The following is a 21,178-nucleotide window of genomic DNA, read 5'->3' as shown; positions in this document are numbered from 1 at the left end:
CTGGGGGCACCTTGCATCTCGGCGGCATCCTGATCCATGCCGAATTCCAGCAGGCAGCCGGCCACTCCGGGCCATTAGACCTTGGACACGTACAATGGCCTTTCCCCAGAGAAATAAAAGTCACCAGGCCAGGTTCCTGATGTCAGTTTGCAGGAGGCACTTGGCACTGTCAAACCAGCCACAGTTGCCTGTGGGGGCTCCTTTCATCTGGGAGTTATCCGCATCCGTGCGGAATTTCAACAGGCAGCCGGCCACTCCAGGCCACCTGGCCCTGGAGTGGAGCGATGGCTTTTCCCCAGAGAAACAAAAGTCACCCGGCCAGGTTCCTGATGTCAGTTTGCAGGAGGCACTTGGCACTGTCAAACCAGCCACACGCACCTGTATGGGCACCTTGCATCTGGGAGGTATCCTCATCTGTGCGGATGTTCAGCAGGCTGCCGGCCACACCAGGCCACCGGGCACTGGACACGAACGATGCCCTTTCCCGTGAGAAACAAAAGTCACCAGGCCAGGTTCCTGATGTCAGTTTGCAGGAGGCGCTTGGCACTGTCAAACCAGCCACAGTTGCCTGTGGTGGTACTTTCCATCTGGGAGGTATCTTCAACAGTGCGGAATTTCAGCAGGCAGCCAGCCACTCTGGGCCACCCGTCCATGGATAGGAACGAAAGGCTTTCCCCAGAGAAACAAAACTCACCCGGCCAGGTTCCTGATGTCAGTTTGCAGGAGGCACTTGGCACTGTCAAACCAGCCACAGGTGCCTGTGGGGGCACTTTTCATCTGGGAGGCATCCTGATCCATGCGGAATTTCAGCAGGCAGCCGGCCACTCCGGGCCACTGGGCTCTGAACAAGAATGATGGCCTTTCCCCAGAGAAACAAAAGTCACCAGGCCAGGTTCCTGATGTCAGTTTGCAGGAGGCACTTGGCACTGTCAAACCAGCCACAGGTGCCTGTGGGGCACCTTGCATCTCGGAGGTATCCTGATCCGTGCGGAATTTCAGCAGTCAGCCGGCCACTTTGGGCCACAGTTTGTAGGATATGAACCATGGCCTTTCCCCAGAGAAACAAAAGTCACCAGGTCAGGTTCCTGATGTCAGTGTGCAGGAGGCACTTGGCACTGTCAAACCAGCCACAGTTGCCTCTGGGGGCACCTTGCATCTCGGCGGCATCCTGATCCATGCCGAATTCCAGCAGGCAGCCGGCCACTCCGGGCCATTAGACCTTGGACACGTACAATGGCCTTTCCCCAGAGAAATAAAAGTCACCAGGCCAGGTTCCTGATGTCAGTTTGCAGGAGGCACTTGGCACTGTCAAACCAGCCACAGTTGCCTGTGGGGGCTCCTTTCATCTGGGAGTTATCCGCATCCGTGCGGAATTTCAACAGGCAGCCGGCCACTCCAGGCCACCTGGCCCTGGAGTGGAGCGATGGCTTTTCCCCAGAGAAACAAAAGTCACCCGGCCAGGTTCCTGATGTCAGTTTGCAGGAGGCACTTGGCACTGTCAAACCAGCCACACGCACCTGTATGGGCACCTTGCATCTGGGAGGTATCCTCATCTGTGCGGAAGTTCAGCAGGCTGCCGGCCACACCAGGCCACCGGGCACTGGACACGAACGATGCCCTTTCCCGTGAGAAACAAAAGTCACCAGGCCAGGTTCCTGATGTCAGTTTGCAGGAGGCGCTTGGCACTGTCAAACCAGCCACAGTTGCCTGTGGTGGTACTTTCCATCTGGGAGGTATCTTCAACAGTGCGGAATTTCAGCAGGCAGCCAGCCACTCTGGGCCACCCGTCCATGGATAGGAACGAAAGGCTTTCCCCTGAGAAACAAAAGACACCAGGCCAGGTTCCTGATGTCAGTTTGCAGGAGGCACTTGGCACTGTCAAACCAGCCACAGGTGCCTGTGGGGGCACTTTTCATCTGGGAGGCATCCCGATCCATGCGGAATTTCAGCAGGCAGCCGGCCACTCCGGGCCACCAGGCCCTGGACAAGAACCACGGCTTTTCCCTAGGGAAACAAAAGTCACCCGGCCAGGTTCCTGATGTCAGTTTGCAGGAGGCACTTGGCACTGTCAAACCAGCCACAGGTGCCTGTGGGGGCACCTTTCATCTGGGAGGCATCCTGATCCATGCGGAATTTCAGCAGGCAGCCGGCCACTCCGGGCCACTGGGCTCTGAACAAGAATGATGGCCTTTCCCCAGAGAAACAAAACTCACAAGGCCAGGTTCCTGATGTCAGTTTGCAGGAGGCACTTGGCACTGTCAAACCAGCCACAGTTGCCTGTGGTGGCACCTTACATCTGGGAGGTATCCTGATCCGTGTGGAATTTCAGCAGGCAGCAGGCAAGTACGGGCCACCGGGCCCTGGACATGAACCATGGCCTTTCCCCTGAGAAAGAAAATCACCAGGCCAGGTTCCTGATGTCAGTTTGCAGGAAGCACTTGGCACTGTCAAACCAGCCACAGTTGCCTCTGGGGGCACCTTTCATCTCGGCGGCATCCTGGTCCGTGCAGAAGTTCAGCAGGGGGCCGGCCACTCAGGACACCAGGCTCAGGATATGAACCATGGCCTTTCCCCAGAGAAACAAAAGTCACCAGGCCAGGTTCCTGATGTCAGTTTGCAGGAGGCACTTGGCACTGTCAAACCAGCCACAGGTGCCTGTGGGGCACCTTGCATCTCGGCGGCATCCTGATCCGTGCGGAATTTCAGCAGGCAGCCGGCCACTCCGGGCCATTAGACCTTGGACACGTACAATGGCCTTTCCCCAGAGAAATAAAAGTCACCAGGCCAGGTTCCTGATGTCAGTTTGCAGGAGGCACTTGGCACTGTCAAACCAGCCACAGTTGCCTGTGGGGGCTCCTTTCATCTGGGAGTTATCCGCATCCGTGCGGAATTTCAACAGGCAGCCGGCCACTCCAGGCCACCTGGCCTTGGAGTGGAGCGATGGCTTTTCCCCAGAGAAACAAAAGTCACCCGGCCAGGTTCCTGATGTCAGTTTGCAGGAGGCACTTGGCACTGTCAAACCAGCCACACGCACCTGTATGGGCACCTTGCATCTGGGAGGTATCCTCATCTGTGCGGAAGTTCAGCAGGCTGCCGGCCACACCAGGCCACCGGGCAATGGACATGAACGATGCCCTTTCCCGTGAGAAACAAAAGTCACCAGGCCAGGTTCCTGATGTCAGTTTGCAGGAGGCGCTTGGCACTGTCAAACCAGCCACAGTTGCCTGTGGTGGTACTTTCCATCTGGGAGGTATCTTCAACAGTGCGGAATTTCAGCAGGCAGCCAGCCACTCTGGGCCACCCGTCCATCGATAGGAACGAAAGGCTTTCCCGTGAGAAACAAAACTCACCCGGCCAGGTTCCTGATGTCAGTTTGCAGGAGGCACTTGGCACTGTCAAACCAGCCACAGGTGCCTGTGGGGGCACTTTTCATCTGGGAGGCATCCTGATCCATGCGGAATTTCAGCAGGCAGCCGGCCACTCCGGGCCACTGGGCTCTGAACAAGAATGATGGCCTTTCCCCAGAGAAACAAAACTCACAAGGCCAGGTTCCTGATGTCAGTTTGCAGGAGGCACTTGGCACTGTCAAACCAGCCACAGTTGCCTGTGGTGGCACCTTACATCTGGGAGGTATCCTGATCCGTGTGGAATTTCAGCAGGCAGCAGGCAAGTACGGGCCACCGGGCCCTGGACATGAACCATGGCCTTTCCCCTGAGAAAGAAAATCACCAGGCCAGGTTTCTGATGTCAGTTTTCAGGAAGCACTTGGCACTGTCAAACCAGCCACAGTTGCCTCTGGGGGCACCTTGCATCTCGGCGGCATCCTGATCCATGCCGAATTCCAGCAGGCAGCCGGCCACTCCGGGCCATTAGACCTTGGACACGTACAATGGCCTTTCCCCAGAGAAATAAAAGTCACCAGGCCAGGTTCCTGATGTCAGTTTGCAGGAGGCACTTGGCACTGTCAAACCAGCCACAGTTGCCTGTGGGGGCTCCTTTCATCTGGGAGTTATCCGCATCCGTGCGGAATTTCAACAGGCAGCCGGCCACTCCAGGCCACCTGGCCCTGGAGTGGAGCGATGGCTTTTCCCCAGAGAAACAAAAGTCACCCGGCCAGGTTCCTGATGTCAGTTTGCAGGAGGCACTTGGCACTGTCAAACCAGCCACACGCACCTGTATGGGCACCTTGCATCTGGGAGGTATCCTCATCTGTGCGGAAGTTCAGCAGGCTGCCGGCCACACCAGGCCACTGGGCACTGGACACGAACGATGCCCTTTCCCGTGAGAAACAAAAGTCACCAGGCCAGGTTCCTGATGTCAGTTTGCAGGAGGCGCTTGGCACTGTCAAACCAGCCACAGTTGCCTGTGGTGGTACTTTCCATCTGGGAGGTATCTTCAACAGTGCGGAATTTCAGCAGGCAGCCAGCCACTCTGGGCCACCCGTCCATGGATAGGAACGAAAGGCTTTCCCCTGAGAAACAAAACTCACCCGGCCAGGTTCCTGATGTCAGTTTGCAGGAGGCACTTGGCACTGTCAAACCAGCCACAGGTGCCTGTGGGGGCACTTTTCATCTGGGAGGCATCCCGATCCATGCGGAATTTCAGCAGGCAGCCGGCCACTCCGGGCCACCAGGCCCTGGACAAGAACCACGGCTTTTCCCTAGGGAAACAAAAGTCACCCGGCCAGGTTCCTGATGTCAGTTTGCAGGAGGCACTTGGCACTGTCAAACCAGCCACAGTTGGCTGTGGGGGCACTTTCCATCTGGGAGGCATCCCGATCCATGCGGAATTTCAGCAGGCAGCCGGGCACTCCAGGCCGCAAGGCCCTGGACATGAATCATGGTCTTTCCCCAGAGAAAGGAAAGTCACAAGGCCAGGTTCCTGATGTCATTTTGCAGGAGGCACATGGCACTGTCAAACCAGCCACAGGTGCCTGTGGGGGCACCTTGCATCTCGGAGGTATCCTGATCCGTGCGGAATTTCAGCAGGCAGCCGGCCACTCCGGGCCATTAGACCTTGGACACGTACAATGGCCTTTCCCCAGAGAAATAAAAGTCACAAGGCCAGGTTCCTGATGTCAGTTTGCAGGAGGCACTTGGCACTGTCAAACCAGCCACAGTTGCCTGTGGGGGCTCCTTTCATCTGGGAGTTATCCGCATCCGTGCGGAATTTCAACAGGCAGCCGGCCACTCCAGGCCACCTGGCCTTGGAGTGGAGCGATGGCTTTTCCCCAGAGAAACAAAAGTCACCCGGCCAGGTTCCTGATGTCAGTTTGCAGGAGGCACTTGGCACTGTCAAACCAGCCACACGCACCTGTATGGGCACCTTGCATCTGGGAGGTATCCTCATCTGTGCGGAAGTTCAGCAGGCTGCCGGCCACACCAGGCCACCGGGCAATGGACATGAACGATGCCCTTTCCCGTGAGAAACAAAAGTCACCAGGCCAGGTTCCTGATGTCAGTTTGCAGGAGGCGCTTGGCACTGTCAAACCAGCCACAGTTGCCTGTGGTGGTACTTTCCATCTGGGAGGTATCTTCAACAGTGCGGAATTTCAGCAGGCAGCCAGCCACTCTGGGCCACCCGTCCATGGATAGGAACGAAAGGGTTTCCCCAGAGAAACAAAAGTCACCCGGCCAGGTTCCTGATGTCAGTTTGCAGGAGGCACTTGGCACTGTCAAACCAGCCACAGGTGCCTGTGGGGGCACTTTTCATCTGGGAGGCATCCTGATCCATGCGGAATTTCAGCAGGCAGCCGGCCACTCCGGGCCACTGGGCTCTGAACAAGAATGATGGCCTTTCCCCAGAGAAACAAAACTCACAAGGCCAGGTTCCTGATGTCAGTTTGCAGGAGGCACTTGGCACTGTCAAACCAGCCACAGTTGCCTGTGGTGGCACCTTACATCTGGGAGGTATCCTGATCCGTGTGGAATTTCAGCAGGCAGCAGGCAAGTACGGGCCACCGGGCCCTGGACATGAACCATGGCCTTTCCCCTGAGAAAGAAAATCACCAGGCCAGGTTTCTGATATCAGTTTGCAGGAAGCACTTGGCACTGTCAAACCAGCCACAGTTGCCTGTGGGGGCACCTTGCATCTCGGCGGCATCCTGATCCATGCCGAATTCCAGCAGGCAGCCGGCCACTCCGGGCCATTAGACCTTGGACACGTACAATGGCCTTTCCCCAGAGAAATAAAAGTCACCAGGCCAGGTTCCTGATGTCAGTTTGCAGGAGGCACTTGGCACTGTCAAACCAGCCACAGTTGCCTGTGGGGGCTCCTTTCATCTGGGAGTTATCCGCATCCGTGCGGAATTTCAACAGGCAGCCGGCCACTCCAGGCCACCTGGCCCTGGAGTGGAGCGATGGCTTTTCCCCAGAGAAACAAAAGTCACCCGGCCAGGTTCCTGATGTCAGTTTGCAGGAGGCACTTGGCACTGTCAAACCAGCCACACGCACCTGTATGGGCACCTTGCATCTGGGAGGTATCCTCATCTGTGCGGAAGTTCAGCAGGCTGCCGGCCACACCAGGCCACCGGGCACTGGACACGAACGATGCCCTTTCCCGTGAGAAACAAAAGTCACCAGGCCAGGTTCCTGATGTCAGTTTGCAGGAGGCGCTTGGCACTGTCAAACCAGCCACAGTTGCCTGTGGTGGTACTTTCCATCTGGGAGGTATCTTCAACAGTGCGGAATTTCAGCAGGCAGCCAGCCACTCTGGGCCACCCGTCCATGGATAGGAACGAAAGGCTTTCCCCTGAGAAACAAAAGACTCCAGGCCAGGTTCCTGATGTCAGTTTGCAGGAGGCACTTGGCACTGTCAAACCAGCCACAGGTGCCTGTGGGGGCACTTTTCATCTGGGAGGCATCCCGATCCATGCGGAATTTCAGCAGGCAGCCGGCAACTCCGGGCCACCAGGCCCTGGACAAGAACCACGGCTTTTCCCTAGGGAAACAAAAGTCACCCGGCCAGGTTCCTGATGTCAGTTTGCAGGAGGCACTTGGCACTGTCAAACCAGCCACAGTTGGCTGTGGGGGCACTTTCCATCTGGGAGGCATCCCGATCCATGCGGAATTTCAGCAGGCAGCCGGGCACTCCAGGCCGCAAGGCCCTGGACATGAATCATGGTCTTTCCCCAGAGAAAGGAAAGTCACAAGGCCAGGTTCCTGATGTCATTTTGCAGGAGGCACATGGCACTGTCAAACCAGCCACAGGTGCCTGTGGGGGCACCTTGCATCTCGGCGGCATCCTGATCCATGCCGAATTCCAGCAGGCAGCCGGCCACTCCGGGCCATTTGACCTTGGACACGTACAATGGCCTTTCCCCAGAGAAATAAAAGTCACCAGGCCAGGTTCCTGATGTCAGTTTGCAGGAGGCACTTGGCACTGTCAAACCAGCCACAGTTGCCTGTGGGGGCTCCTTTCATCTGGGAGTTATCCGCATCCGTGCGGAATTTCAACAGGCCGCCGGCCACTCCAAGCCACCTGGCCTTGGAGTGGAGCGATGGCTTTTCCCCAGAGAAACAAAAGTCACCCGGCCATGTTCCTGATGTCAGTTTGCAGGAGGCACTTGGCACTGTCAAACCAGCCACACGCACCTGTATGGGCACCTTGCATCTGGGAGGTATCCTCATCTGTGCGGAATTCCAGCAGGCAGCCGGCCACTCCGGGCCATTAGACCTTGGACACGTACAATGGCCTTTCCCCAGAGAAATAAAAGTCACCAGGCCAGGTTCCTGATGTCAGTTTGCAGGAGGCACTTGGCACTGTCAAACCAGCCACAGTTGCCTGTGGGGGCTCCTTTCATCTGGGAGTTATCCGCATCCGTGCGGAATTTCAACAGGCAGCCGGCCACTCCAGGCCACCTGGCCCTGGAGTGGAGCGATGGCTTTTCCCCAGAGAAACAAAAGTCACCCGGCCAGGTTCCTGATGTCAGTTTGCAGGAGGCACTTGGCACTGTCAAACCAGCCACACGCACCTGTATGGGCACCTTGCATCTGGGAGGTATCCTCATCTGTGCGGAAGTTCAGCAGGCTGCCGGCCACACCAGGCCACCGGGCACTGGACACGAACGATGCCCTTTCCCGTGAGAAACAAAAGTCACCAGGCCAGGTTCCTGATGTCAGTTTGCAGGAGGCGCTTGGCACTGTCAAACCAGCCACAGTTGCCTGTGGTGGTACTTTCCATCTGGGAGGTATCTTCAACAGTGCGGAATTTCAGCAGGCAGCCAGCCACTCTGGGCCACCCGTCCATGGATAGGAACGAAAGGCTTTCCCCTGAGAAACAAAAGACTCCAGGCCAGGTTCCTGATGTCAGTTTGCAGGAGGCACTTGGCACTGTCAAACCAGCCACAGGTGCCTGTGGGGGCACTTTTCATCTGGGAGGCATCCCGATCCATGCGGAATTTCAGCAGGCAGCCGGCCACTCCGGGCCACCAGGCCCTGGACAAGAACCACGGCTTTTCCCTAGGGAAACAAAAGTCACCCGGCCAGGTTCCTGATGTCAGTTTGCAGGAGGCACTTGGCACTGTCAAACCAGCCACAGTTGGCTGTGGAGGCACTTTCCATCTGGGAGGCATCCCGATCCATGCGGAATTTCAGCAGGCAGCCGGGCACTCCAGTCCGCAAGGCCCTGGACATGAATCATGGTCTTTCCCCAGAGAAAGGAAAGTCACAAGGCCAGGTTCCTGATGTCAGTGTGCAGGAGGCACATGGCACTGTCAAACCAGCCACAGGTGCCTGTGGGGGCACCTTGCATCTCGGCGGCATCCTGATCCATGCCGAATTTCAGCAGGCAGCCGGCCACTCCGGGCCATTAGACCTTGGACACGTACAATGGCCTTTCCCCAGAGAAATAAAAGTCACCAGGCCAGGTTCCTGATGTCAGTTTGCAGGAGGCACTTGGCACTGTCAAACCAGCCACAGTTGCCTGTGGGGGCTCCTTTCATCTGGGAGTTATCCGCATCCGTGCGGAATTTCAACAGGCAGCCGGCCACTCCAAGCCACCTGGCCTTGGAGTGGAGCGATGGCTTTTCCCCAGAGAAACAAAAGTCACCCGGCCATGTTCCTGATGTCAGTTTGCAGGAGGCACTTGGCACTGTCAAACCAGCCACACGCACCTGTATGGGCACCTTGCATCTGGGAGGTATCCTCATCTGTGCGGAAGTTCAGCAGGCTGCCGGCCACACCAGGCCACCGGGCAATGGACATGAACGATGCCCTTTCCCGTGAGAAACAAAAGTCACCAGGCCAGGTTCCTGATGTCAGTTTGCAGGAGGCGCTTGGCACTGTCAAACCAGCCACAGTTGCCTGTGGTGGTACTTTCCATCTGGGAGGTATCTTCAACAGTGCGGAATTTCAGCAGGCAGCCAGCCACTCTGGGCCACCCGTCCATGGATAGGAACGAAAGGCTTTCCCCAGAGAAACAAAACTCACCCGGCCAGGTTCCTGATGTCAGTTTGCAGGAGGCACTTGGCACTGTCAAACCAGCCACAGGTGCCTGTGGGGGCACTTTTCATCTGGGAGGCATCCTGATCCATGCGGAATTTCAGCAGGCAGCCGGCCACTCCGGGCCACTGGGCTCTGAACAAGAATGATGGCCTTTCCCCAGAGAAACAAAACTCACAAGGCCAGGTTCCTGATGTCAGTTTGCAGGAGGCACTTGGCACTGTCAAACCAGCCACAGTTGCCTGTGGTGGCACCTTACATCTGGGAGGTATCCTGATCCGTGTGGAATTTCAGCAGGCAGCAGGCAAGTACGGGCCACCGGGCCCTGGACATGAACCATGGCCTTTCCCCTGAGAAAGAAAATCACCAGGCCAGGTTTCTGATGTCAGTTTGCAGGAAGCACTTGGCACTGTCAAACCAGCCACAGTTGCCTCTGGGGGCACCTTTCATCTCGGCGGCATCCTGGTCCGTGCAGAATTTCAGCAGGCAGCCGGCCACTCAGGACACCAGGCTCAGGATATGAACCATGGCCTTTCCCCAGAGAAACAAAAGTCACCAGGCCAGGTTCCTGATGTCAGTTTGCAGGAGGCACTTGGCACTGTCAAACCAGCCACAGGTGCCTGTGGGGCACCTTGCATCTCGGAGGTATCCTGATCCGTGCGGAATTTCAGCAGTCAGCCGGCCACTTTGGGCCACAGTTTGTAGGATATGAACCATGGCCTTTCCCCAGAGAAACAAAAGTCACCAGGTCAGGTTCCTGATGTCAGTGTGCAGGAGGCACTTGGCACTGTCAAACCAGCCACAGTTGCCTGTGGGGGCACCTTGCATCTCGGCGGCATCCTGATCCATGCCGAATTCCAGCAGGCAGCCGGCCACTCCGGGCCATTAGACCTTGGACACGTACAATGGCCTTTCCCCAGAGAAATAAAAGTCACCAGGCCAGGTTCCTGATGTCAGTTTGCAGGAGGCACTTGGCACTGTCAAACCAGCCACAGTTGCCTGTGGGGGCTCCTTTCATCTGGGAGTTATCCGCATCCGTGCGGAATTTCAACAGGCAGCCGGCCACTCCAGGCCACCTGGCCCTGGAGTGGAGCGATGGCTTTTCCCCAGAGAAACAAAAGTCACCCGGCCAGGTTCCTGATGTCAGTTTGCAGGAGGCACTTGGCACTGTCAAACCAGCCACACGCACCTGTATGGGCACCTTGCATCTGGGAGGTATCCTCATCTGTGCGGAAGTTCAGCAGGCTGCCGGCCACACCAGGCCACCGGGCACTGGACACGAACGATGCCCTTTCCCGTGAGAAACAAAAGTCACCAGGCCAGGTTCCTGATGTCAGTTTGCAGGAGGCGCTTGGCACTGTCAAACCAGCCACAGTTGCCTGTGGTGGTACTTTCCATCTGGGAGGTATCTTCAACAGTGCGGAATTTCAGCAGGCAGCCAGCCACTCTGGGCCACCCGTCCATGGATAGGAACGAAAGGCTTTCCCCTGAGAAACAAAAGACTCCAGGCCAGGTTCCTGATGTCAGTTTGCAGGAGGCACTTGGCACTGTCAAACCAGCCACAGGTGCCTGTGGGGGCACTTTTCATCTGGGAGGCATCCCGATCCATGCGGAATTTCAGCAGGCAGCCGGCCACTCCGGGCCACCAGGCCCTGGACAAGAACCACGGCTTTTCCCTAGGGAAACAAAAGTCACCCGGCCAGGTTCCTGATGTCAGTTTGCAGGAGGCACTTGGCACTGTCAAACCAGCCACAGTTGGCTGTGGGGGCACTTTCCATCTGGGAGGCATCCCGATCCATGCGGAATTTCAGCAGGCAGCCGGGCACTCCAGGCCGCAAGGCCCTGGACATGAATCATGGTCTTTCCCCAGAGAAAGGAAAGTCATAAGGCCAGGTTCCTGATGTCATTTTGCAGGAGGCACATGGCACTGTCAAACCAGCCACAGGTGCCTGTGGGGGCACCTTGCATCTCGGCGGCATCCTGATCCATGCCGAATTCCAGCAGGCAGCCGGCCACTCCGGGCCATTAGACCTTGGACACGTACAATGGCCTTTCCCCAGAGAAATAAAAGTCACCAGGCCAGGTTCCTGATGTCAGTTTGCAGGAGGCACTTGGCACTGTCAAACCAGCCACAGGTGCCTGTGGGGGCACTTTTCATCTGGGAGGCATCCCGATCCATGCGGAATTTCAGCAGGCAGCCGGCCACTCCGGGCCACCAGGCCCTGGACAAGAACCACGGCTTTTCCCTAGGGAAACAAAAGTCACCCGGCCAGGTTCCTGATGTCAGTTTGCAGGAGGCACTTGGCACTGTCAAACCAGCCACAGTTGGCTGTGGGGGCACTTTCCATCTGGGAGGCATCCCGATCCATGCGGAATTTCAGCAGGCAGCCGGGCACTCCAGGCCGCAAGGCCCTGGACATGAATCATGGTCTTTCCCCAGAGAAAGGAAAGTCACAAGGCCAGGTTCCTGATGTCATTTTGCAGGAGGCACATGGCACTGTCAAACCAGCCACAGGTGCCTGTGGGGGCACCTTGCATCTCGGCGGCATCCTGATCCATGCCGAATTCCAGCAGGCAGCCGGCCACTCCGGGCCATTAGACCTTGGACACGTACAATGGCCTTTCCCCAGAGAAATAAAAGTCACCAGGCCAGGTTCCTGATGTCAGTTTGCAGGAGGCACTTGGCACTGTCAAACCAGCCACAGTTGCCTGTGGGGGCTCCTTTCATCTGGGAGTTATCCGCATCCGTGCGGAATTTCAACAGGCAGCCGGCCACTCCAGGCCACCTGGCCCTGGAGTGGAGCGATGGCTTTTCCCCAGAGAAACAAAAGTCACCCGGCCAGGTTCCTGATGTCAGTTTGCAGGAGGCACTTGGCACTGTCAAACCAGCCACACGCACCTGTATGGGCACCTTGCATCTGGGAGGTATCCTCATCTGTGCGGAAGTTCAGCAGGCTGCCGGCCACACCAGGCCACCGGGCACTGGACACGAACGATGCCCTTTCCCGTGAGAAACAAAAGTCACCAGGCCAGGTTCCTGATGTCAGTTTGCAGGAGGCGCTTGGCACTGTCAAACCAGCCACAGTTGCCTGTGGTGGTACTTTCCATCTGGGAGGTATCTTCAACAGTGCGGAATTTCAGCAGGCAGCCAGCCACTCTGGGCCACCCGTCCATGGATAGGAACGAAAGGCTTTCCCCTGAGAAACAAAAGACTCCAGGCCAGGTTCCTGATGTCAGTTTGCAGGAGGCACTTGGCACTGTCAAACCAGCCACAGGTGCCTGTGGGGGCACTTTTCATCTGGGAGGCATCCCGATCCATGCGGAATTTCAGCAGGCAGCCGGCCACTCCGGGCCACCAGGCCCTGGACAAGAACCACGGCTTTTCCCTAGGGAAACAAAAGTCACCCGGCCAGGTTCCTGATGTCAGTTTGCAGGAGGCACTTGGCACTGTCAAACCAGCCACAGTTGGCTGTGGAGGCACTTTCCATCTGGGAGGCATCCCGATCCATGCGGAATTTCAGCAGGCAGCCGGGCACTCCAGTCCGCAAGGCCCTGGACATGAATCATGGTCTTTCCCCAGAGAAAGGAAAGTCACAAGGCCAGGTTCCTGATGTCAGTGTGCAGGAGGCACATGGCACTGTCAAACCAGCCACAGGTGCCTGTGGGGGCACCTTGCATCTCGGCGGCATCCTGATCCATGCCGAATTTCAGCAGGCAGCCGGCCACTCCGGGCCATTAGACCTTGGACACGTACAATGGCCTTTCCCCAGAGAAATAAAAGTCACCAGGCCAGGTTCCTGATGTCAGTTTGCAGGAGGCACTTGGCACTGTCAAACCAGCCACAGTTGCCTGTGGGGGCTCCTTTCATCTGGGAGTTATCCGCATCCGTGCGGAATTTCAACAGGCAGCCGGCCACTCCAAGCCACCTGGCCTTGGAGTGGAGCGATGGCTTTTCCCCAGAGAAACAAAAGTCACCCGGCCATGTTCCTGATGTCAGTTTGCAGGAGGCACTTGGCACTGTCAAACCAGCCACACGCACCTGTATGGGCACCTTGCATCTGGGAGGTATCCTCATCTGTGCGGAAGTTCAGCAGGCTGCCGGCCACACCAGGCCACCGGGCAATGGACATGAACGATGCCCTTTCCCGTGAGAAACAAAAGTCACCAGGCCAGGTTCCTGATGTCAGTTTGCAGGAGGCGCTTGGCACTGTCAAACCAGCCACAGTTGCCTGTGGTGGTACTTTCCATCTGGGAGGTATCTTCAACAGTGCGGAATTTCAGCAGGCAGCCAGCCACTCTGGGCCACCCGTCCATGGATAGGAACGAAAGGCTTTCCCCAGAGAAACAAAACTCACCCGGCCAGGTTCCTGATGTCAGTTTGCAGGAGGCACTTGGCACTGTCAAACCAGCCACAGGTGCCTGTGGGGGCACTTTTCATCTGGGAGGCATCCTGATCCATGCGGAATTTCAGCAGGCAGCCGGCCACTCCGGGCCACTGGGCTCTGAACAAGAATGATGGCCTTTCCCCAGAGAAACAAAACTCACAAGGCCAGGTTCCTGATGTCAGTTTGCAGGAGGCACTTGGCACTGTCAAACCAGCCACAGTTGCCTGTGGTGGCACCTTACATCTGGGAGGTATCCTGATCCGTGTGGAATTTCAGCAGGCAGCAGGCAAGTACGGGCCACCGGGCCCTGGACATGAACCATGGCCTTTCCCCTGAGAAAGAAAATCACCAGGCCAGGTTTCTGATGTCAGTTTGCAGGAAGCACTTGGCACTGTCAAACCAGCCACAGTTGCCTCTGGGGGCACCTTTCATCTCGGCGGCATCCTGGTCCGTGCAGAATTTCAGCAGGCAGCCGGCCACTCAGGACACCAGGCTCAGGATATGAACCATGGCCTTTCCCCAGAGAAACAAAAGTCACCAGGCCAGGTTCCTGATGTCAGTTTGCAGGAGGCACTTGGCACTGTCAAACCAGCCACAGGTGCCTGTGGGGCACCTTGCATCTCGGAGGTATCCTGATCCGTGCGGAATTTCAGCAGTCAGCCGGCCACTTTGGGCCACAGTTTGTAGGATATGAACCATGGCCTTTCCCCAGAGAAACAAAAGTCACCAGGTCAGGTTCCTGATGTCAGTGTGCAGGAGGCACTTGGCACTGTCAAACCAGCCACAGTTGCCTGTGGGGGCACCTTGCATCTCGGCGGCATCCTGATCCATGCCGAATTCCAGCAGGCAGCCGGCCACTCCGGGCCATTAGACCTTGGACACGTACAATGGCCTTTCCCCAGAGAAATAAAAGTCACCAGGCCAGGTTCCTGATGTCAGTTTGCAGGAGGCACTTGGCACTGTCAAACCAGCCACAGTTGCCTGTGGGGGCTCCTTTCATCTGGGAGTTATCCGCATCCGTGCGGAATTTCAACAGGCAGCCGGCCACTCCAGGCCACCTGGCCCTGGAGTGGAGCGATGGCTTTTCCCCAGAGAAACAAAAGTCACCCGGCCAGGTTCCTGATGTCAGTTTGCAGGAGGCACTTGGCACTGTCAAACCAGCCACACGCACCTGTATGGGCACCTTGCATCTGGGCGGTATCCTCATCTGTGCGGAAGTTCAGCAGGCTGCCGGCCACACCAGGCCACTGGGCACTGGACACGAACGATGCCCTTTCCCGTGAGAAACAAAAGTCACCAGGCCAGGTTCCTGATGTCAGTTTGCAGGAGGCGCTTGGCACTGTCAAACCAGCCACAGTTGCCTGTGGTGGTACTTTCCATCTGGGAGGTATCTTCAACAGTGCGGAATTTCAGCAGGCAGCCAGCCACTCTGGGCCACCCGTCCATGGATAGGAACGAAAGGCTTTCCCCTGAGAAACAAAACTCACCCGGCCAGGTTCCTGATGTCAGTTTGCAGGAGGCACTTGGCACTGTCAAACCAGCCACAGGTGCCTGTGGGGGCACTTTTCATCTGGGAGGCATCCCGATCCATGCGGAATTTCAGCAGGCAGCCGGCCACTCCGGGCCACCAGGCCCTGGACAAGAACCACGGCTTTTCCCTAGGGAAACAAAAGTCACCCGGCCAGGTTCCTGAGGTCAGTTTGAAGGAGGCACTTGGCACTGTCAAACCAGCCACAGGTGCCTGTGGGGGCACCTTGCATCTCGGCGGCATCCTGATCCATGCCGAATTCCAGCAGGCAAGTACCGGCCACTCCAGGCCATTAGACCTTGGACACGTACAATGGCCTTTCCCCAGAGAAATAAAAGTCACCAGGCCAGGTTCCTGATGTCAGTTTGCAGGAGGCACTTGGCACTGTCAAACCAGCCACAGTTGCCTGTGGGGGCTCCTTTCATCTGGGAGTTATCCGCATCCGTGCGGAATTTCAACAGGCAGCCGGCCACTCCAGGCCACCTGGCCTTGGAGTGGAGCGATGGCTTTTCCCCAGAGAAACAAAAGTCACCCGGCCAGGTTCCTGATGTCAGTTTGCAGGAGGCACTTGGCACTGTCAAACCAGCCACACGCACCTGTATGGGCACCTTGCATCTGGGAGGTATCCTCATCTGTGCGGAAGTTCAGCAGGCTGCCGGCCACACCAGGCCATCGGGCAATGGACATGAACGATGCCCTTTCCCGTGAGAAACAAAAGTCACCAGGCCAGGTTCCTGATGTCAGTTTGCAGGAGGCGCTTGGCACTGTCAAACCAGCCACAGTTGCCTGTGGTGGTACTTTCCATCTGGGAGGTATCTTCAACAGTGCGGAATTTCAGCAGGCAGCCAGCCACTCTGGGCCACCCGTCCATGGATAGGAACGAAAGGCTTTCCCCAGAGAAACAAAACTCACCCGGCCAGGTTCCTGATGTCAGTTTGCAGGAGGCACTTGGCACTGTCAAACCAGCCACAGGTGCCTGTGGGGGCACTTTTCATCTGGGAGGCATCCTGATCCATGCGGAATTTCAGCAGGCAGCCGGCCACTCCGGGCCACTGGGCTCTGAACAAGAATGATGGCCTTTCCCCAGAGAAACAAAACTCACAAGGCCAGGTTCCTGATGTCAGTTTGCAGGAGGCACTTGGCACTGTCAAACCAGCCACAGTTGCCTGTGGTGGCACCTTACATCTGGGAGGTATCCTGATCCGTGTGGAATTTCAGCAGGCAGCAGGCAAGTACGGGCCACCGGGCCCTGGACATGAACCATGGCCTTTCCCCTGAGAAAGAAAATCACCAGGCCAGGTTTCTGATGTCAGTTTGCAGGAAGCACTTGGCACTGTCAAACCAACCACAGTTGCCTCTGGGGGCACCTTTCATCTCGGCGGCATCCTGGTCCGTGCAGAATTTCAGCAGGGGGCCGGCCACTCAGGACACCAGGCTCAGGATATGAACCATGGCCTTTCCCCAGAGAAACAAAAGTCACCAGGCCAGGTTCCTGATGTCAGTTTGCAGGAGGCACTTGGCACTGTCAAACCAGCCACAGTTGCCTGTGGGGGCACCTTTCATCTCGGCGGCATCCTGGTCCGTGCAGAATTTCAGCAGGCAGCCGGCCACTCAGGACACCAGGCTCAGGATATGAACCATGGCCTTTCCCCAGAGAAACAAAAGTCACCAGGCCAGGTTCCTGATGTCAGTTTGCAGGAGGCACTTGGCACTGTCAAACCAGCCACAGGTGCCTGTGGGGCACCTTGCATCTCGGAGGTATCCTGATCCGTGCGGAATTTCAGCAGTCAGCCGGCCACTTTGGGCCACAGTTTGTAGGATATGAACCATGGCCTTTCCCCAGAGAAACAAAAGTCACCAGGTCAGGTTCCTGATGTCAGTGTGCAGGAGGCACTTGGCACTGTCAAACCAGCCACAGTTGCCTGTGGGGGCACCTTGCATCTCGGCGGCATCCTGATCCATGCCGAATTCCAGCAGGCAGCCGGCCACTCCGGGCCATTAGACCTTGGACACGTACAATGGCCTTTCCCCAGAGAAATAAAAGTCACCAGGCCAGGTTCCTGATGTCAGTTTGCAGGAGGCACTTGGCACTGTCAAACCAGCCACAGTTGCCTGTGGGGGCTCCTTTCATCTGGGAGTTATCCGCATCCGTGCGGAATTTCAACAGGCAGCCGGCCACTCCAGGCCACCTGGCCCTGGAGTGGAGCGATGGCTTTTCCCCAGAGAAACAAAAGTCACCCGGCCAGGTTCCTGATGTCAGTTTGCAGGAGGCACTTGGCACTGTCAAACCAGCCACACGCACCTGTATGGGCACCTTGCATCTGGGCGGTATCCTCATCTGTGCGGAAGTTCAGCAGGCTGCCGGCCACACCAGGCCACTGGGCACTGGACACGAACGATGCCCTTTCCCGTGAGAAACAAAAGTCACCAGGCCAGGTTCCTGATGTCAGTTTGCAGGAGGCGCTTGGCACTGTCAAACCAGCCACAGTTGCCTGTGGTGGTACTTTCCATCTGGGAGGTATCTTCAACAGTGCGGAATTTCAGCAGGCAGCCAGCCACTCTGGGCCACCCGTCCATGGATAGGAACGAAAGGCTTTCCCCTGAGAAACAAAACTCACCCGGCCAGGTTCCTGATGTCAGTTTGCAGGAGGCACTTGGCACTGTCAAACCAGCCACAGGTGCCTGTGGGGGCACTTTTCATCTGGGAGGCATCCCGATCCATGCGGAATTTCAGCAGGCAGCCGGCCACTCCGGGCCACCAGGCCCTGGACAAGAACCACGGCTTTTCCCTAGGGAAACAAAAGTCACCCGGCCAGGTTCCTGAGGTCAGTTTGAAGGAGGCACTTGGCACTGTCAAACCAGCCACAGGTGCCTGTGGGGGCACCTTGCATCTCGGCGGCATCCTGATCCATGCCGAATTCCAGCAGGCAAGTACCGGCCACTCCAGGCCATTAGACCTTGGACACGTACAATGGCCTTTCCCCAGAGAAATAAAAGTCACCAGGCCAGGTTCCTGATGTCAGTTTGCAGGAGGCACTTGGCACTGTCAAACCAGCCACAGTTGCCTGTGGGGGCTCCTTTCATCTGGGAGTTATCCGCATCCGTGCGGAATTTCAACAGGCAGCCGGCCACTCCAGGCCACCTGGCCTTGGAGTGGAGCGATGGCTTTTCCCCAGAGAAACAAAAGTCACCCGGCCAGGTTCCTGATGTCAGTTTGCAGGAGGCACTTGGCACTGTCAAACCAGCCACACGCACCTGTATGGGCACCTTGCATCTGGGAGGTATCCTCATCTGTGCGGAAGTTCAGCAGGCTGCCGGCCACACCAGGCCATCGGGCAATGGACATGAACGATGCCCTTTCCCGTGAGAAACAAAAGTCACCAGGCCAGGTTCCTGATGTCAGTTTGCAGGAGGCGCTTGGCACTGTCAAACCAGCCACAGTTGCCTGTGGTGGTACTTTCCATCTGGGAGGTATCTTCAACAGTGCGGAATTTCAGCAGGCAGCCAGCCACTCTGGGCCACCCGTCCATGGATAGGAACGAAAGGCTTTCCCCAGAGAAACAAAACTCACCCGGCCAGGTTCCTGATGTCAGTTTGCAGGAGGCACTTGGCACTGTCAAACCAGCCACAGGTGCCTGTGGGGGCACTTTTCATCTGGGAGGCATCCTGATCCATGCGGAATTTCAGCAGGCAGCCGGCCACTCCGGGCCACTGGGCTCTGAACAAGAATGATGGCCTTTCCCCAGAGAAACAAAACTCACAAGGCCAGGTTCCTGATGTCAGTTTGCAGGAGGCACTTGGCACTGTCAAACCAGCCACAGTTGCCTGTGGTGGCACCTTACATCTGGGAGGTATCCTGATCCGTGTGGAATTTCAGCAGGCAGCAGGCAAGTACGGGCCACCGGGCCCTGGACATGAACCATGGCCTTTCCCCTGAGAAAGAAAATCACCAGGCCAGGTTTCTGATGTCAGTTTGCAGGAAGCACTTGGCACTGTCAAACCAACCACAGTTGCCTCTGGGGGCACCTTTCATCTCGGCGGCATCCTGGTCCGTGCAGAATTTCAGCAGGGGGCCGGCCACTCAGGACACCAGGCTCAGGATATGAACCATGGCCTTTCCCCAGAGAAACAAAAGTCACCAGGCCAGGTTCCTGATGTCAGTTTGCAGGAGGCACTTGGCACTGTCAAACCAGCCACAGTTGCCTGTGGGGGCACCTTTCATCTCGGCGGCATCCTGGTCCGTGCAGAATTTCAGCAGGGGGCCGGCCACTCAGGACACCAGGCTCAGGATATGAACCATGGCCTTTCCCCAGAGAAACAAAAGTCACCAGGCCAGGTTCCTGATGTCAGTTTGCAGGAGGCACTTGGCACTGTCAAACCAGCCACAGGTGCCTGTGGGGCACCTTGCATCTCGGAGGTATCCTGATCCGTGCGGAATTTCAGCAGGCAGCCGGCCACTTTGGGCCACAGTTTGTAGGATATGAACCATGGCCTTTCCCCAGAGAAATAAAAGTCACCAGGCCAGGTTCCTGATGTCAGTTTGCAGGAGGCACTTGGCACTGTCAAACCAGCCACAGTTGCCTGTGGGGGCTCCTTTCATCTGGGAGTTATCCGCATCCGTGCGGAATTTCAACAGGCAGCCGGCCACTCCAAGCCACCTGGCCTTGGAGTGGAGCGATGGCTTTTCCCCAGAGAAACAAAAGTCACCCGGCCAGGTTCCTGATGTCAGTTTGCAGGAGGCACTTGGCACTGTCAAACCAGCCACACGCACCTGTATGGGCACCTTGCATCTGGGAGGTATCCTCATCTGTGCGGAAGTTCAGCAGGCTGCCGGCCACACCAGGCCACCGGGCAATGGACATGAACGATGCCCTTTCCCGTGAGAAACAAAAGTCACCAGGCCAGGTTCCTGATGTCAGTTTGCAGGAGGCGCTTGGCACTGTCAAACCAGCCACAGTTGCCTGTGGTGGTACTTTCCATCTGGGAGGTATCTTCAACAGTGCGGAATTTCAGCAGGCAGCCAGCCACTCTGGGCCACCCGTCCATGGATAGGAACGAAAGGCTTTCCCCAGAGAAACAAAACTCACCCGGCCAGGTTCCTGATGTCAGTTTGCAGGAGGCACTTGGCACTGTCAAACCAGCCACAGGTGCCTGTGGGGGCACTTTTCATCTGGGAGGCATCCTGATCCATGCGGAATTTCAGCAGGCAGCCGGCCACTCCGGGCCACTGGGCTCTGAACAAGAATGATGGCCTTTCCCCAGAGAAACAAAACTCACAAGGCCAGGTTCCTGATGTCAGTTTGCAGGAGGCACTTGGCACTGTCAAACCAGCCACAGTTGCCTGTGGTGGCACCTTACATCTGGGAGGTATCCTGATCCGTGTGGAATTTCAGCAGGCAGCAGGCAAGTACGGGCCACCGGGCCCTGGACATGAACCATGGCCTTTCCCCTGAGAAAGAAAATCACCAGGCCAGGTTTCTGATGTCAGTTTGCAGGAAGCACTTGGCACTGTCAAACCAGCCACAGTTGCCTCTGGGGGCACCTTTCATCTCGGCGGCATCCTGGTCCGTGCAGAATTTCAGCAGGGGGCCGGCCACTCAGGACACCAGGCTCAGGATATGAACCATGGCCTTTCCCCAGAGAAACAAAAGTCACCAGGCCAGGTTCCTGATGTCAGTTTGCAGGAGGCACTTGGCACTGTCAAACCAGCCACAGGTGCCTGTGGGGCACCTTGCATCTCGGAGGTATCCTGATCCGTGCGGAATTTCAGCAGTCAGCCGGCCACTTTGGGCCACAGTTTGTAGGATATGAACCATGGCCTTTCC

Source organism: Passer domesticus, chromosome 7 (genome assembly GCF_036417665.1).
Source record: "Passer domesticus isolate bPasDom1 chromosome 7, bPasDom1.hap1, whole genome shotgun sequence".
In the NCBI taxonomy this organism is placed as follows: Eukaryota; Metazoa; Chordata; class Aves; order Passeriformes; family Passeridae; genus Passer; species Passer domesticus.
Note: the sequence above shows the minus strand (reverse complement) of the source record.